The following is a 13,881-nucleotide window of genomic DNA, read 5'->3' as shown; positions in this document are numbered from 1 at the left end:
TTAAAATCCCCCATCACTAAAAGTTTGGGGGTCTCAACCGCCACCGATGAGATCAGCTCAAGGAGTTCGGGCAGGGCCGCTGAAGTATAGCGAGGAGCCAGGTATACTATCAGCAGGCCCAACTGCCTCCCTGGGCCCCATCTCACGACGAGGGACTCACACCCGGATGTCTGCGGCACAGTGAACTCTCTCGGCTCTAAGTCTTCCCGGATAATCACTGCTACCCCACCGCCCCTTCCCTGGGCCCGAGGCTGGTGAAATGCTCGATAACCTGGAGGGCACATTTCCACAAGGGGTAGACCTCCCTCGTGGCCCAACCAGGTCTCGGTTATTCCGGCGAGGTCCGGGTCCCCCTCCAAAATTAGATCGTGGATGAGGGGGGCCTTATTAACAACGGACCTCGCATTGCATAACAGCAGTCTCAGGCCTTGGGTCTGTAGATCCTGACCACCTAGTATGCAGGGATTGGTACAAACGACCGGGAATGACCAAAAACCCCGGTCTCCCAACCGACTACGTGCTCTTAAACTGTCCTCGCACCTGCCCCTCCCTACGACCGTTGGTATTAAGGTGCCCTGCATAGGAATGCTATCTTCCCTCTCCTCCCCCACTCCGCCCCCTCCTCTTTCGACCACACCTAAGTGCCTGGCTCTTCCATCCCTCCTAACCAGTTCCCCCCCCCATCCCTACAACCCCTCCCCCCCCATCCTTATAACCCCTTACAACTTTTAAAAAACATTTAATTAAAAAACCCCTTAACGTGCGCTTCCTCCACCTCTCTGGGTTAATGAACCCGTCCTCAAGGTGGGCCCTCGAGAGGGCTGGAGGCCAGACCTGCGAGAGAGGGGACTCCCGCAGCTGCAGTAAATCCGACTTCGTGTACATAAAGATCATATAGAAAAAATCATAGGGGCAAAGTTAGTTAGTTACAGATGCTGAAGATGTATCCTGGTTTGTCGTAGATATTGTCCTGACCCTAGGTGGAAAGGGTAAGTTAGTGGGCTAGTCGATGGTAAAATAGATTAATGAGGTTTGAAGCTGTGGCAAGAGAATCAGTACTCGATAAAGGCAGGAAGGAAAAAGTCACACCTTCAGCAACTGTCCACCTATCCCCCTGGTGTCTCTCCTCCATGACCAGGCCCAGGAAAAGATGGACACTTGCCTTCTTGGGACCCCTGCTGCTCATCTTCGCAGGGGCTATTGTTAGATGTTAGACATGTTAGATGTTAAACATGTTAAATTCCACAACCTTAGATTTCAAGCTTTCCATTCCAGTTGTCTTTGCTCTGATGTGGTTCACTCAGCTCCCCCTCCACCAGCCGCTTCGTTTAGCTCTCCTCTCTTCTCCTCTCCTCAACTCCATCCACACAACGAAGCGGTCTTCCGGCTTTCCGACCAGCGCCCCGGCCAGCACGCCAACACACCAACACGCCAGACACCATCATCGTGACTCCGCACGTCTCCCCACCTCTCCACGCCTCTCGCCTTTCGCCATTTGTCTCTCCGCTTTCGCCTTTCGCCATTTGTCTCTCCGCTCAGCGCCTAGCGCTCTGCTCAGCGTCTGGCGCTCCCACCAGCCAGACGAACATTGAAGCATGTGATCACCTTTTCTGTTCAGGACTCAAGCCATGCGGTCCTGTCCACCATTAAAACCATCTTTCCAAGCAGCCTCCATGTCTCCAGTGTCTTTTTCCCCACTTGGAGCCAAACCCAGAAGGACATTTCTTCCAACAATAGAATAGAATAACAGAGTTGGAAGGGACCTTGGAGGTCTTCTAGTCCAACCCAGATGCCTCTTGGAAAAGAAAAACAAAAAAGCACCTTTGGGACAAAACCATGACCTGGATGACTGAGAATCTCCATAGACATATTGTTTTTATGTTTTAGAATGTAGAGGAATGATTTGATTTGGGGATTTAAGCACGGCTTTCCCTACAGTGGGCATTTAAAAGGGGCAGTAAGCATTAAGCGGGGCTGTTCCCCCCCCCTCCCACCATGAGCAATTTCTTCTCCAACCACAAGGGGCGCCTCCCCACTCGGCGGAGCACGCGTTCCTTGTCCTTTAATTCCCTCCTCGGCCGCACCCTCCCTCTCTTCCCCCTTAAAGAAAGAAGAGCGTCTCTATGGTTCGCGCCGAACCAGTCCTCCCAAGTGCCAGTGTCCGCGGGAGAGAGCGGCCACCCCTTTCGTCGGCTGGCCCGCCTCATCGGGCGGCGGCCATTTTGACGAAGGGTTCAGCAGCCGCCTCACCGCGGGCGGAGCAACAAGTCCCACCCGCCCGACGCTGCTGCCGAGAGTGAGCCGCGAGGAGGAGGAGGAGGAGGAAGAAATGGCGGCGACGGCAGCCGCTCTTAGCTGAGGAGAGGCAGCGACGCCCGGTTCCCCTCTCAGCGTCTCTGCGCGGCCCGTTCCCCTCCTCTCCGGTGAGTGAGGAACGCGGGCGAGCCCGGGGGCGTCGGGGCCTGCTTGGAAAAAAACGGAAGAACGGGGCGGGGAAGGAGCAAGGCCGGCGGTGACCCCACAATCGCTTAACGTCAAAAAGGGGCTCCGTGACGTGGCGTCGCCGCCGCCGCCGCCTTTCTCCGGCCGTCGTCGTCGTCCTCCTCAGAGAGGCCCGGGCGAGCGAGGCGGAGGCTCTCCTCACGGCCTCGCTTCTCCTGGATGGGACGAGGAGGGGAGGCTTTCCAGGCCTGGCGGGGAGGTGAGCGCCAATGGAGGCCCCGCCTCGCCTCAGCAGACCGTCGTTGGGACTCCGGCCTTATTCTTTTTTCCTCACACTCCTTTTTTGGGGGTGGGGGAAGGTAAAGAGGGATTATGGACTCGCGTTTTTCTCCTCACACCGTTGGAGTCGGGGCCGGGGAGGGGCGTTGAAACGTTTAAATTAGTATTTTTAACGCGAGGGGTGGGAAGGGTTTAAAATGGGGCTCTTCAACGGGGTCAGTATTGACCTCCCCCCAACAAGGATCCATGGGATTATCCAAGGGGGTCGTCGCCGTCGTCGTTTTTATTTTTATTTTTGTGTTATCAGTCGTAGTACTGGTTAGTTCAAGTAGCATTGGATTATTTGGGGTTTTCAGTAAATAAAACTCAAATTTCACAGAAGGCTTGATGAGCGGAATTTGGGTTTAAAAACAAGGGACGTAAAGCGGCACTTTCGCTTGTGGGGCCTGGTGGTTTTTTTTTTCTTTTCTTTGCACAGGGGTATTTTTGGACGTGCTTTCGCCTCGCAATTGTGTAACAACGTCCGCTCAGAACCCTTGTTGACTTCACTCTGCAGGAAGCCCCGCAAACGAAAGGAGTTTGGGTTTTTTTAAAAGACCCTTTGAGATGCAAACATGCAGGCAGCCACCAGGCGGCAGCAGAGTGCCCTGTGTCCCAACAATGCCCTCTAGTGGTGCCTCATAGTTTTGCATCCTAAATAGGACAGTTCTGGAATAGGACAGAAAACTGCCCTCCTTCCAGACAAAAGTTCACACTCTCCTCAGATCAACCCCAATCAAGATAGGTAAAAAATAGTGTATGGTCCAAATAAGCTTTGTTGGCAAATGGAGATTTCAAATTCTATGTTCTCAGTTCAGCAGCTATAGATTTTATGAGATTTATACAATTTGACTGGCAGTGCATGCTTAGGATTGGGCTATCAGAAACTAGCTGACTTTATTTTCTTGATGTTTCATGTAATTATTGTTAAACCCATGAGACTTGGTAGAGATCAGTAGCTCCCTCCCAAATAGCACCTGCTTTGTTTGGCTTTGCTAGCTGCTGGCTGAAACCTATTTTTTTACTAGCTAAACTATGTTTCCATCTGCTCACCCAGTAAGGAGGGAGATTGAAAATGAACCTAGCACAAGTGGTTTCTCCTCAGTATGTCTTTTCTGTGTATGTAGGGATTGATGAAGTTAAACTTCTTAATTGGATACAAATTATAATATTAAAAAGGACTTTATGAAGGATGTGGAAATATATATTCAATGTGTAGAAAAATGGGGGGGGAATGTATGAATTTCTGTAATACTGAAATCCTTTATTCATCTCTCCTTACATCTAAACATAAATATATTATTATTATTATTAATAACAACAACAACAACAACAATAATAATAATAATAATAATAATAATAATAATAATAATAATAATAATAATAATATATTAGTAATATTTAGCACAGTTTAATTCCTGTTCTATGTTTCCTAATATGTTTATGGATAAATTTCGCAGGAATTTCATAGATTAATTGAATTATTTAATTTGTGATTCCTATTATTTTGCAAAGATAGTATAGACATTAACTGTAATATATGTGGATAATAAAATGTTTACCAGGACTGGATGTAGCTCAATATTAGACATGTAAGAAAAACATGGCATTTATATGTTTATCTAATAAAATCTTGTGATATGATTTGACAGTTACAGACACATTGAAGACTGACATTTTCTTTGTCTCAGTTTGAAGGCAATGTTACCTCTTAGCAAAATTTAGGAAAGATTTTTAACCTTTTCGTGATTTATTTATTTTGCAATAATTGTAAACCACTCCATCAAAAAGACTCTACAAGGAAAAACAAAATAATAACCCACTTGATAATAACATTAATTTTAAAATAATTAGCAATATTGCACTCAGATGGCTGCCTATAAGTTTGCTGAAATAAAGCAGTATTTTTTGATGTTTGAACTGGATGGAAGAATCATGCTTAGCAAAACAGCCCCTCCCCTTTTCTCTCTTTCTCACATATAGACATAGGTGGCATGATGCATTGAGCTTTCTAGGTGATCACTAGCACTTTGAATTTGTCTTAGAGCTTGGAAGCCAACCAGCTGCTCCTGAAATTACCTTGAAATATAGCTGCATAGGATAGACTGCAGTAGCCATTTTGGAGGTGATTTAGGGAGCTAAGGGGAAAATAGAGTGCTTTGGATTCCCCCCTCCTGTTGCTAGTGAAAGTTTGGCCCCAACATTGTAGCAGTAAGCTTTTGAATCAGCCACAATATTATGTTGCAGGGGTCAAAAGTGGTCTGAGATTGTGTTGGGAATCTGGACTTCATAATATCCCCCCCCCAACCTTCATTGACATTGAAAAATTAGGTAGGGTTGGGCCTAATTGATAGACCACCAGGGAATACAGGACTAGTTTTGATTTCAGATTTCATGTCATGAAATCACCAGAACTGAACTTAACTTTGAAGGAAACTATATTTTACTTTCCCTAACGTTTTCCTAGAAGGTCCATAGAATATGTTAGACTGGAGCTCATTATGGTATAACTAGATCCAAGAATCGCATAAAAGAACCCAGGGTCTTTTCAAAAAGTCTTTGCACAGTTTGGAGTCAGTTCCGGACCTGCCAATTCTCACTATATTTGCAGAGTATGGGAATTGCACCTTTTTAAAAAAATCTTAAAGTTACCCTGTAGAGTGAAGCTACACCAAACCCAGTCATCTCTCCTAAATATGTTATTCACATTTCAAGGTTGCTGGTCATGAAGAATAATAAATGAAGATAGCTTCAAGCTATTATTTGAGGATTGTTGAAGTGACACTAGTCTCTTGGAGCTGGAAAGGATTTGCCATAATGATAATCATACAGTAGTTGCCTCCCCCACCCCCATCCCTGTTTTGCTTTACAGGATTTTTCTGTAAAGCAAATTGATTAGAATTTATGCTTTTATGTTCACTGGACTTCTTGCTAGTACTGTAAAGTTGTACTTTACATTCAAATGTAAATAGGTGAATAGGTGTTTTAGTGTTCTCAGAATTGCACCCTTTTAACTTAGGCAACAGTACATATCTGTTTTAATAATATATTCTATATCATTTTATAGTGATAAATATCTTGATTCTGTTGCTCTGGTATAGTGTACCTTTCTCTGAGATAGCAGTACAAACAATTGTTTGAGTTACTGCTCTGCTACTATGAGGACCTATTTTTACCGAGACATTAAAGTTCTGAATTTACCTGCTTAACTCTTCCTCAAAACTATATAGTATACTAATATTGGGTTTAGGAAAATAGCAAGTTTGTTGAAGATTTCATGAATCCAAAATATTATTACTTGCATAAAATCTCATCTACCTTTGGCTTTTGTTTTTGTAACATACTTGTTTCCATTTGACAATTGCCATCCTTGGCACATGATATAGTATGATGGGTCAGTATGAAAATAGAATTTCATGATGGGTCAGATGCATGAAAATAGATTTTCATAATGCAGCAAATTTTACACATCTTGAAATGTTAGCTTATAAATTGTTCCTAAGTGTGCAGAAGGCATTTAATTGTGTCATTGATGCTCTAATAAATAGTAGGGGTATAAAATCTTAACTTTTAGTTTTGAAATTAATCATTTTTAAATAAACTATTTAATATGTACGGATTTCTTTCCCTTCACCCAAAGTCTGTCATCCATTTAGCTAAAGCTGTCTCAATAATAGACATGAGTAATATGAATATTAGCACTAGCTATATTTATATACTAATATTGACTTTTTATAGTTTGAATTGCTAATTCTCAGACAGTTTTGTTGGTAAACACTGTAGTTTTAACAATCTAGAAGAACGTGATAAAGTATTCTCAGAAAAATTATGAAAATATGACAATGAGTGCAGTTGAATAGAAGAGAAATACTGTATGCACAGACTAACTTAACATTGTGCGTTATGAATTAATCAAACATTTATGTGCTTTAAAATGGCTTCTACTGTACTGCCTTAAAATGGCCTCTAGTGTACAGCGCAGTGGAGTTGCCATGGTAACGGCTTCACAGTACTCCACAAGGGGACTCCCTCTGGTAAGGGAGAAAATCCAACATTAGAAATTACGCTTCCCGGGGCACAGGGAAAATATTTTTAACTGATTTAATTTGTCACCAAAATCAGGGCTCATGGAGAAGTTGCTCTTGCCATTGCCTCTTCAGGAATTGCAGTGATGTTAATGGAAGGAGGGAGGACAGCCCATTCCGCAGTTAGGTTGCCACTTGACATCGCAATTCCTGTCTAATACAGGATTGGGATAAATAAATACCTGAGCAAGGCCGGGTTATCAGCTAGTTGTGAATAAAAAAACTACATGACCTGTACATTATCGCAAAGAAACAACTATATTAAAGAGTACTAGGACTGACTGAATCTTTTTTTTAAACCCTTCAGGCCTTGTTATGTAATTGAATTGAATTATTGAAGATAATTGCCAGGGTATTATGTATGGGATACGTATTGTATTTTAAGAATCATAAATCTGTAATTTGACAAAAAGTTTAGAGTAGCCTGTTGTTAAACATTTAACTGCAGAGTTATCAAAGTTTTAGCACGTTATTCATAGAGTGGTTCTTGGTGCTCTCTAAGCTTGGTTGTTTTCTTGGAGACATTTCATTACCCTAATTAGGTAACATCCTCAATCCTAATAATTCATTATTCATTGCACTACAAATGCGACAATTTAGTAACATTGCAAATAAATGATCTAGCTATGTGGACTAGATGCTTCAATTGTGGAAAGCCTTAATCTGAAAATTAGTACTGCATATGTCTCATCTGTAACTAATGCCAAGCTTTGCAGATTTGTGCCCCTCAACTTTTTCAGTGGACATTTTTACCACCGAAACCTATTTCAGGGTAGCTAAAGAAAATAAAGCCAAAATATTTTGTTCTTCGCATTCTAGTATTTCTCCTTTGTTAGTCATCTTACATCTAAAACATTGTGAAAAAGACCAGTATTAACCATCTCTTTTATCAAATTATTTAGAATCAGATTATAATTAAGCCGCTTCTTTAAAATGGAGTATACCAATTTTTCTAATTCACCCACTGACCAGGAATAGATTGAAATTAATTCATTAATGTGGGGGGAAGGGTGAGAATAAGCAAAAGCCTAGATCTGTGTTGTCAAGTAAGAGGCATATTGACTGTAGTCACTATATGTTTTTATAGGTTTTCAGTGATCCTTGTCTCCTGGGTTCATATACCGTATTTTTTCGGAGTATAAGAGGCACCTTTTTCCCCCTCAAAAAAGAGGGTGAAAATCTGGGTGTGTTTTATACACTGAATACAGCATTTTTGGCCTACCGAAACCCCGCTCCCTTTGCAAAAATGGCTGGGCGAGCGTTTGGGAGGCTTGCAAAGTGCTCCTGAGGGCTGGGGAGGGCAAAAAAAGAGCAAAAAAACCCCAGGCTGTTTTTGCTCCCCCAGCTCCCAGGAGCACTCTACAAGCCTCCCAAAGCTTCTGCATGGCCTTCCCACCACCCTCCCCCCGAAAAACAGGCTGTCTTTTGCCATATTAGGAGGTCTACTTTAAAATTTTATAATAATATGGTCTAGATCTTGGCTTTTAACAATTGTCAGTCATTAAGACCAATGACCCTTCTGTATATTTTCTTCCTTCAGTCCCCATTTTTCATTATGGTTACTTGATATTGATCATACTGGTTTGGGCTTATGGGAGCTGGTCCAAAACATTCAGAAGGGTATTGGGTATACACTGTATTGAAACTTTGCTTGCTTGTACACTTTACTGAAGAACTAGTTTGATCTAATGGTTAAAGTATCAGGGTAGAAACCAGGAAACTATGTCCCATCTTAGGCCGGCTTTTGGACCAATCCCTTTCTCTCTCTCAGTCCAACCCACCTCACAGGTGGGGAAAATAGGAGCAGGAAGTCAGGATAGAAAGTAAATAAATAAAAATTATAAATAAATCAGAACTAGAAACAGCCCTACTCCTGCCTAGAGCACAAAACCAGCTGATGACTTTGGAGTAGCTTATTTCAGCCTAGGAAGTAGACAATGGCAAACCACTTGTGAAATATCTTGCCAACAAAACTGTAGGCAGTCTCTGGGAATCAGACACGATTGAACATAAGAGGGGGGTGCAACCCCCGACTACTGAAAGAACCCTATCGAATTAGCAATTCCCTTGTTATGTGTTTGGGCAGCTCTTGCTGTCCCTCTGCAATGTATGCAAGCTTCTCATACACTTGTTTGTTCTTTAAAACACTCTAAAAAGACTAATCATCCTCCATTACTACCCCCTATCCTGGTCAAATATACTAGTATATATTTTCATTCTCAGCTAAACAATATAGACAGTCCTCAACTTAAAACCATTCATTCTCCATAGTGAGGGGGAGGAGTATCCAGGATGGGTTGACCTTGTCCTCTCTTGATTGGGCTGAGTCAGATGAGCTCTTTAGGCCACGCCCTGGTTACATGGTACCACCCCAGTTATCGACTCAGCCCTCAACTGGGCTGTTGTGCCATCCAGGAACTCCTGACACAAAACAGCCTGAGTGAGTATCTGAGCTCCCCGAGTGGAGGAAAAAAATTGCCAAAAGCCCCCTTGGGGGGCAGCAAGCAGCCCAGGCATCTGAGTGAGACAAGTATCACTCAGAAAAGGAATTCTGCCGGGCAAGCAAGGAGCAGAGGGCACAAGCCTGCCAAAGAGACTCACAGAAAGCCTGGTGGGGCTAGGAGCGGTTGCCATTAGCCCCTCAGGGGCGGCACACAGACTAGGTCACTAAGGGCGACCTGGGTCACTCAGCAAGGACTGCCAGCCCCTCTGCAGCGCTGAGCCTCTGCAAGCCTCACCAGAGCACAGCGGGAGCCTGAAGCAGAGCTCATTTATGAGACAATGCTTCCAGAAGGCTAATCCCACCCGCAGCAAGGGGCGCGGGGGCTCTTTGAGCATAAGCCCGCCTTTCAGGCCTGGATTGAAGCCCACTTTGAATTTCGGCGCGAATCGCCTTGGGGACCATGTGCTCCAAGATGGCGACCCCCTCCTGCTCCGAGGACACAAGCCGGAATATGGTCCCTGCAGCTCTGACCAGCAGCCCTACAAGAGAATCTCCAAACAGGTTTGAAACCCCTCCAGGGGCCTCTTTGGGGGGGGGGGGCAGCTAAAGGCTAAAGCAAAGCAAAGCACATTCTCCCCCAGGGCTCACAAGAGTACAAAGCGCGGCAGAGTTCTGAGCAGCCCAAGCTGTTTGTTTGGACCTCAGGGGGAGGGGCAGAGCCAGCTCCTTTCTGGTGCGAATCACCCTCCTGAGGAGATTTCAAGCCGTGGGGGAGGGGCACGAGCAGCAGCACAGGCAGGGGAAGGAGCCAGTTCCTCTCACCTCTGAGGGGGCAGAAGGAGGCTAAAGAGGCCCCCACAGCTGCAGCTGGCCCCTTGCCAGACGCTTCCCCTAAGGAAAAACCAAAGGAAACCCTAGGAGCCCAGAGATAGATTCAAACGACAAAAGCCTTTTTGCAATAAGGCTGCAAAAAGCCCTGCTCCAGTTCTGATAACAGGCTTTCCTGGGGCAATGTTCAGGGCTTCCCTCCTCTGGGGGAGGGGCAGAGGGGATTTCCTTGCAGCTATCAAAGCATCCCCATAATAACGTGATCAAAATTTGGGCACTTGGCAAGTGGCAACTTTTTATGATACTTTCACTGTACTAGGATCATATGATCATCATTTGTAACCTTCCCAGCTGGCTTCTGACAAGCAAGGTGGGGTGGGGGTGGGGGTGTGTGGAGCCATATTCGCTTTAGAATTGCAGTGATTCACTAAGCAACTAGAGAAAAGGAGTCATAAAATGAGGCACAACTCACAACAACTGTCTTGCTTAGCAATAGAAATATGGGGCTCAGTTGTGGTTGTAAGTCAAGGACTGACTGCATAGCAAAAGATGATCTGGCGAGATAAATCATTGATTGTTTACTTTGATATTTCTTGATCTCTTTACTTTCTAATAAAAATGGATCAGTGGTCATTTTTATATATGATAAAGGGAGATTGCTGATGGTCAACTCTTGAAAGAGAGTCTAGCCTGGAAGTTGAGGCAACTGGATTTCTTTTCTTGTTCGATTGAAACATTTGCTGCTTAGTCAAGTAACTTCTTCAGTTTGAGCAAGTTGTTTAGACCCCATATATGTCCACCAGGGAAGTTCCATGTCTCACTTAATCTGGATGGGCTTCTTAGATGAGTAGGCAGAGACTCCTTGGGATATAAATGCTCCAACTCCTAAATCCTTTCTCCTAGGTGGGTCATTAAGGGTGGCCTCCCTGGTGAACCTGTGAAGTGGTTTAATTTTCCTGGGGACTGATGCAAGAGCAGCATAAAAAATGGGGGACAGGTTGTATTTGAGGCCTTCACCTCTATTGAGGGAAGGATTTTCCATTTTGGCATAAACAGATTCCTTTACTCCTCTCTCAAACCATTTTTCTTCCTTGTCCAGAATGTGAATGCTACTGTCCTCAAAAGTGTGGTTTTTTTTTTTTAAATGAAGGTAGACTGCTGATTTCTGGTCCTATGGTGTTGCTTCTCTGGGCCAACAACAGCGATGTAGCTTTCATTATTTAATGTGTGAGTAATGCTGTTGTGTGGCAGAGAGTTAGCATGGTAAGTTTTTTGGTTGATCCAATTTTGCTTAATCCACAGAATCTGATCTTTTGTCAGTGAGATTGGTTAAATTGTACTTGAAGCTTGAGACCTATCCGTTGTAATTTTCTACTAGGCAGGTTTAATAATTCTGGAATAGTGATGTAACTCTTAACTGACGGGAAAAGGACATCTGCACCTTATTTTGGACTAGTCCCAGGAAGCATTGCCAATTACTGGGAACTGTGGGACTTCAAAACATGTAGCTCACTTAGTTGGAGATCCTTAGAGCCCAATTTTTTTTTGAAGTCTATTTTGAAATAGAGGCTTGACTGAACTTTTCTCCAATTATGCCTGTACTGTAAACAGCCAGTTGAAATATAGCTACTGAGAAGTAAAAATTTAAAATAGTCTTCATTCTACCCACTCTTGTGGAAAGAATGAAGCAGAAAAGTATGTTATAAGTATATTCAAATTAATGTAATACCCAACTCAGAAATGTTTCTCCCAGTAAATGGGTGGATGTGAAGTACTTATACATACACATTTATTTATACTAGTATAAACACACACCGAAAAAATGGCCATCACAAAAGGTTAATACTGTATTTGAGTAAATAATAATGTAAATAAGATTTGCTTGTAAAATAAGGCACCCAGATTGTAATGCAGGGATAGAGGATCAGATAACATTACTAACTATTCTTTTTCACACAATTCCCCTTCCCTCTTTTTAGTAGAAACTTTAAAACAAGAAAGAAAGAAGGGTAGAGAAAGAGACACGTAGATAAACAGGGAAGCATGAAAATGATGATAGGAAACAAGTTAGAGTTATACCAAGAGGGCAGGGCAGAAAGGAAGGAAGGAAAGGAAGGAAGGAAGGAAGGAAGGGAAAGCTCAACAATTATGCTGGACTTCATAAGCATTAAACTCTGTATTCCTGCATGCATGCTTACTATATTACCTAAACATGCCTATATGGTTAGTCTGTAAAAAGTCCCTTTAAGTATCATGTCTTACTTTCCAAGTAAAAATTAGTTATGTTTAGGTGCAGAATCCTGCAGTGGGAACTGGACTCTAGAAAAATGCTGAAATGCAAAGATAGAAAAGTCTCAATGCCTCCTATTCTTTCAGCTAAACTATAATTGTCTGAAATAGTTAATTTTTATTATGAGTATTATATGGTAGAAATGATTTATGGAATTTCTATGCAGCTATAAATAAACATGGCTGCTAGACGTTTTTGGCAGTTTCTGACAGGCCTCCCTGCAGCCTCTGGGATCACCGTACCCCTCATGGCCCGCTTTGGGCCTAGCAAGCCTTCCTGAAGCTTCTTGGAACCAAAAACAGGATGGAGGGGGCATCAAACCCTTCCCCGCACATCCACGCATGGCCCCATACACATGTGTGCACGTCTCCAGCATGCGCAGCAGAAACCCGAAAATCAGTGACTGGTGGGAGGCATACGAGCATACGCAGTGGAGCTGAGCTGGGTGATGGCTTACATGCCCACAGAGAGGGCTCTGTGTGTCACCTGTGACACGCATGCCATAGGTTCACCATCATGGGGCTAGACGTTAGAGCCTAATCCAACCTTATTTAACAAGTTCTGGTTCGAGGTTTGTTTGTTTTCAGATTGATTTCATTTCTTTGCAACTTCAGAAAGCAGTGACCTATATAAATGGTAATTATGTTATTCTAGTCTTTTTTTCCTCTCTCTCTCCCTCCCTCCCTCCCTGATTTAAGAACTAAATGTTCACACCATGACCATTTTTGTAAAAAAAAAAAAAAGTATTAATTGTACATTTTTTCATGAACCCATATGGCTATCTTTTTATTCTTATTGTGATGTTTTCCTGCATTATTTACATCACTTCTAGTTTTGATGTACTTTTGAACTTAACTCCAATTTTCAAGTTTTTTCTGGTCAATCATATTGCCTTATTTCTTAATATTTAAATATAAATTATATTATAGAGAGTTAAACTACAATGGTTATATTATCCAACTGATTCTGCATAAATGTGTGTTAGTTGCATTGGTGCTCAGGAGCTTTGTTAATACTCTCATCTGTTCTTGCCAGCTTTGAAGAATACTTTGCACAAAGACAAAATATTGTTGTAATGCTAGGCAGACCATGTACTTTCAGAATAACTGACGTTAAGAGATAATTCATGTAACCATTCTTTAATGCCCAAACCTCCGTCCTTTCTTAGCCAGCTGAAAAGGGCATGTTGTATCTGTGCAATCCAGTCCATAAAGCAAGGTTTGGGTATAATTTCGATTCTGCTCAGTCCTTGGGCAAGCTTAACAGACACACTATCTCTTTATCAAATAGTGTGATTTGTACTGATAATAGCAGTAAAAAAATCTTTTTCTAATTCATGTGCATGAGAAAGAATCTGGAATCTGAAAAGTGTCTGTCATTTTAGTTGCTTCTGATAAAAGTGTTTCCCATCGATGAGTTTGGAGACATGCTTCCATATTTCCCTCATGTTTCCATACGGTCATTTTTGAGGTATG

General features: G+C 43.0%; 1 protein-coding gene across 5 annotated transcripts in view; it reads left to right on the top strand.

The window, feature by feature from the left end:
- The window catches only part of DIDO1 (death inducer-obliterator 1), an 87,380-nt gene that overhangs the window by 11,559 nt on the left and 61,940 nt on the right, over window positions 1-13,881 (top strand). For 3 of the 5 annotated variants that reach the window (XM_081949688.1, XM_081949685.1, XM_081949683.1), the window contains exon 1: window positions 2,164-2,423. The exons of the other annotated variants lie outside the window; for them this stretch is intronic. The gene's annotated coding sequence lies outside the window, so the exon portion shown is untranslated. Of the gene's footprint in view, window positions 1-2,163; window positions 2,424-13,881 lie in introns of those variants that run through there. 5 annotated transcript variants of the gene reach the window in all.

The sequence above is a fragment of the Natrix helvetica genome, assembly GCF_964273705.1.
Source record: "Natrix helvetica genome assembly, chromosome: 3".
Classification (NCBI taxonomy): Eukaryota; Metazoa; Chordata; class Lepidosauria; order Squamata; family Natricidae; genus Natrix; species Natrix helvetica.
This window is presented reverse-complemented; position numbering and strand designations above follow the sequence as displayed.